Genomic DNA, 5,000 nt, shown 5'->3' on the forward strand with positions numbered 1-5,000 from the left:
GTTACCTTGCATAGTTTGTAACACTATTCCGCTTTCATTCCACTTTCTTGGTGATAGCAGCACATCATGGATCAATCGGCGGTGAAACAAAGGTTTTTCCAATTTTATGGACTATAATAATGTGGAAGGATCGGAAGGAATAATGTTCCTTTTCAAAGTGCGATTCTATGTGACACATGTCAATATGAAATGTAGGAAATGAAAAGGGATAAAGACAATTATCATAATTTATGAATGTATGAAACAGACAATGAATATGACCTCCACAGAGCCACAAGACTCCAGGTCTCCAGGTCAGACAACGGTCATTTTATCTCATTCAAACTTAATAGGAACACAATAAAACTCTTTCCACTGTTCTAACAATCACCAACTCTGGTTTTAGAGTTTGAAAAGAGAGACTGAATAAGTAGCAGATATAAAAAAAAGAAGCTACCACTGTGAAACATGTTCACTGCTTCTGTGCTTCCGTGATGTTGAACGTGACACACTCAGTTAAGGAAAGCACATTGCTATCGCTGGATAAGTTACAGCTTTGCTTGGCTCATTTTCTGTAACCACTTTTGCATTTAGCACCTGCTAGATGCTATTTGCTTATTTGAATATTCATATATCTCGTCGATGAGGTAGGAGTAGATGCGCTTCCAACCACTTTTTCATATTTTTTTTCTTCTTTTTTTTTTATGTGGGAACACCTTCTTAAACAAAATTTTAATCATAGCAGAGTATTTTAACATGGTTTGAAATGTGTTTGGAGGAGAACTTTAAGATAGGCACTTAATTCAATTGATCTTTTATTTAAAAGGGCCTACGCTCTATGTCTGGAAACGATAAAAGAACAAATTCAAATTTTGACTTTTATTCATTAAGAAGAAAAGAAAATTTGACCTTGTTCTCTGCGGGCCGTGTTAGAATTACTTGCATTTAGCAGGAATAATGAAACTGACTGTCGGGGATGAATAAAAATATGTCCACATCATTCCTTTGATTGCTTCATTGTGGATGAGACAGACAAGCACACCAGCCTCACTCTGTCTACTCTGTGGAGATATGCAAACCTAATGTCTCTCACGATGTTGCTGAAACATGTAAACATATGCTCTATGTTCTAACAGTTCACTCAGAAATATCAGCTTGAGTACTGAATTTGGTTGACATATAGTGTAAATACAAAATAATGCCTTAACAACCACACCAAACAACCTAGTGATTACCTAGCAACATCCAACAATCATAGCAACAACAAAATAACAACCAATTGACACCCTAGCAACCAACCAAAATCTGAAAATGAAGTTCCGTTGCAGCGTTCCGTTGCTGTTTTCCGTTGTTGCGTTCCGTTGTTGCGTTCCGTTGTTGCGTTCCGTTGTTGCGTTCCGTTGTTGCGTTCCGTTGTTGCGTTACGTTGTTGCGTTACGTTATGTTGCGTTCCGTTGCGTTCTGTTACGTTGCGTTACGTTCTGTTACGTTCCGTTCTGTTCCGTTCCGTTCCGTTGTTGCGCTCCGTTGTTGCGTTCCGTTGTTGCGTTGTTGCGTTGTTGCGTTACGTTGTTGCGTTACGTTGTTGCGTTACGTTGTTGCATTACATTGTTGTGTTACGTTGTTGCATTATGTTGTTGCATTATGTTGTTGCGTTACATTGCTACGTTACGTTGTTGCATTATGTTGTTGCGTTACATTGCTACGTTACGTTGCTGTGTTACGTTGTTGTGTTACGTTGTTACGTTACATTGTTGCGTTACGTTGTTGCGTTACGTTGTTGCGTTACGTTGTTGCGTTACGTTGTTGCATTACGTTGTTGCGTTACGTTGTTGCGTTACGTTGTTGCGTTGCGTTACGTTGTTGCGTTACGTTGTTGCATTATTTTTTTAAATCAAAAGAGAATCTTTGTTGCCTAAATCTTACCAATTGTTTCACAACTTTAACAACGTAGCATTGTGTGTTTCTGTGGGTGTGCTACTAGGCAGATATAAAACGTATTTTTGGTTCAGAAAAGTCGACATTCAACGTAGCCATGGTTTGCAGTAATGTACAACTCCAACATTTATTCTTCCGACTCGGTTGGTTATCTGTCAAAAGGCAGGAGAAGAAGAAGCATGAACCACGTAACCAGATCATTTATTTTTGATTGGCTCTTGTTGCAGCATTGTGCTACAAGGCCATTCTCGGTTTCATCAGACTTCACCTGTTACTGCAGCTTGTACTGCTATTCACACGTTACCTATAGACATGTACTACATGTCCTGCTATTTAATCTTTCCTTCCATTATTCTCTTACTTACTCCAAGTAATCGACTATTGCAACTTCATGACTAAAGTTCCATTCTTTACTTTGCTCTTCCTCGCCTTTATTAACCCTCCCGTTTCGTCTTTTTCTTTAGTTGCTTCTTATTTTTCCAACAGTCTTTTTTTTTTCTTTTTTTTTTTCACTTTCTTGATAAATGTTACATCGAGCATTAATATTTCACCGCCACATGCAATTTTGATGGGGACGCAACCATTCTCCTATCTTTTTAGGATACAGTGTGTCAGCCTAATTGTGCCATTTGTAGTTATCCCTCCTCCCACTTTAATACAAAGGGGAGAAAGAATGATGCCCATTGTTAATTGTTAAAAGTAAAGGTCACTGGGATGTGGGTATACTTCCGTGATGTTTCGTTATAACTGCGGTACAAGTGCACAGTATCATTGCACTGCGTGTTGAAATGAAACCTTTGAACGCAGCCTTAATATAAGCAGGTAATCCGCTGTAAATTTGCTCATCTGTGAAAGTGAATCGGACATACCTGCCTGTCCTCTGCATGTCTAATTCCTCTGTGAACATCACAGCCGCCTTGTTGATTAGTGAGGCTTGTGAGTGTTCTGTCATATAGCCGACAGTTTCGCTGCATAAGTAAGGAGTGGGAGACAATCCGTGAAAAAAAAATAATTAAAAAAATGCATATGACACTTTTGACAACATTTGACTGTTTGACGTTCTCGTTGGATGAACCAAGAGAATCAGCGACATCATCCGTCACCGTGTCGTCCTCTTTGATTCATAACGCCATCGTCATCTTCACCTTTGCTTTTGTTTTGAAAGGCACATTTCATGTGACACAGTTTGCAGGATTTAAAACCGTTATTTAAACTGCTGAGTTGTGACAAGTGATTGTTTTTAATTTCAAAACAATTGTCAGTGTCTAACACAGCAGGGTCACTGTGATATGTGACTTGATTTTATTATTATAACACACTGATTTGCATGCAGAATATTAGATTGACTGGCTTAGTTTTAGTCTTATTACACACTATATTCACACAGACCCTGTTTATTCTGTAAACTTTAACTTAATGCATAACTTGAACCCAAACCTATAGTCCCAAATCCAAATGTTAGATCTGTATTCAGAAAGGATACCAACCCTGAAATTAAGAAACAAATAAAACGCCTGCAAATAATCTTTGATTCTCGTCTATTCTGTGCTCCTCACGCGTGTCTTAACACACTCACACACACGCGCGCGCATGCACACACACACACAGACACACACACAGACACACACACACAGGTGTCGCTTTCCAGCGCGATGAATCTGCAAGATGCAGCCTCACCGCATTATTTGGCGTGCAGCGGCTGACGTCAGAGAGGAGAGCGCGGAGCGAGAGGAGTTGAAATAGGGCAGAGCACGAGCGGAGCGCTGAGAGGAAAGCCAGCCGGAGGAGCCGAAGGATGGCGAGCCACCGCCGCTGATGCTGCTGCTGCTGCTGATGATGCTGCTGATGCTGATGCTGCTGATGATGATGAGAGTTGGGACGCACTAACCCCGTCGCTACAAAACGCAGCTGCTGCCTGACACACCGGCCTGTATTCATTCACCTGAACCCTTTACGCCCTGCCGAGCGGGAGGAGAGGAGTGGAGCTAAAAAAAAAAAAAAAAGAGCGCAGTTTTGGTGTCGTCGCGAGGAAATCTTTGGCATTTTTTTTCTCACGAATTCCCCTTTTTCCTTTCTGCCCTCTTGCCTCGGACTACCACAGGTAAGGTGGCCGCTGTGTTCACTAATGCGGGATGAGGGGGGGGGGGGGCGACGACTCTGAGGCTCCTATTTAACTGTGTTTTACAAGTTTGGGTTGTTTGCGGGTGCATGACGCTGCTGTATCCCTCACTATTTGCATTGGGGAGCGTGGAGTGAGTGTGCGGTGCTTTGTAAAATGTGAGTTATGCGTTGGAGTTGCTGAAGAGGAATGCAGGCGATGTTATAGATAGACGGAGGAAGAAAGAGAATCCAGAATTTGCGGGCAGAGAGAGAGAGAGATGTGTGTGTGTGTGTGTGTATGTGTTGAGGTGCAGCCTCGTAGCGCATGGGCGATGTCAGTGACCATCTGTGACAGTGTTTAACTACACCGCCTGGTATGTGGCGCAACACGGGGTGCGATTAATCATTCAATATGACCATGGTGCCAGCTTTTTTTTGGGGGGTGGAAACCTCGTGTAGCCGCGCAGAGGCTTTGAAAACAACAGGAGAGTGTTTGATAAATGGTTTCAGTTGGACCCCCCCACCCCCCACTCCTCCTTGCCCCGGAATGCGCCAGGTTTGCTCAAGCAGCAGAGGGATGATAACAGAGTGAGACACGCACATCTCCCGTCGCTCGCAAGGCTTCCCGGTACAACCCTCCCACCCCCTTTCCGTAACCCGGTTCCTCCCACACCATCAGCCAGACCCCCCCCCCCCCCCCCTTTGGGCTGCACGCTGGGAAGACTTCATCTTTTAACGATCAGTGTCTCATAAAGCGCATCCTCTCACCAGCACGCGAGCACTCTCAAGAATGTTAAAACAAAAACAATTAAAATAATAATAAAACAAAAAAAATGCCGATATTCTGATGTCTGATTGTGTTAAATGAGCTGCTGCGGCGCGCTCTCGTGGGAGAATCCTATCGGTGTCACCGGAGAGCCGGTAGCAGCGGCGGCGGCGGCGGCGGCGGCAAAGCCTCCGTGACGGCCAGCGGAGTGGGAAAT

The 5,000-nt window shown here is 43.2% G+C and overlaps 1 long non-coding RNA gene across 1 annotated transcript in view; it reads left to right on the top strand.

Annotated features, from left to right (window-relative positions):
- The first annotated feature begins 3,656 nt into the window (after positions 1–3,656).
- Positions 3,657–5,000, top strand: part of LOC137874234 (uncharacterized) — a 27,582-nt gene continuing 26,238 nt past the window's right edge. Inside the window, exon 1 of the long non-coding RNA XR_011103278.1 lies at positions 3,657–4,018. This is a non-coding gene — a long non-coding RNA (uncharacterized lncRNA). The remainder of the gene's footprint in view (positions 4,019–5,000) is intronic.

The sequence above is a fragment of the Cebidichthys violaceus genome, unplaced genomic scaffold (assembly GCF_023349555.1).
Source record: "Cebidichthys violaceus isolate CVI_PGR_0920_01 unplaced genomic scaffold, fCebVio1.0.p SCAF_178, whole genome shotgun sequence".
NCBI lineage: Eukaryota > Metazoa > Chordata > Actinopteri > Perciformes > Stichaeidae > Cebidichthys > Cebidichthys violaceus.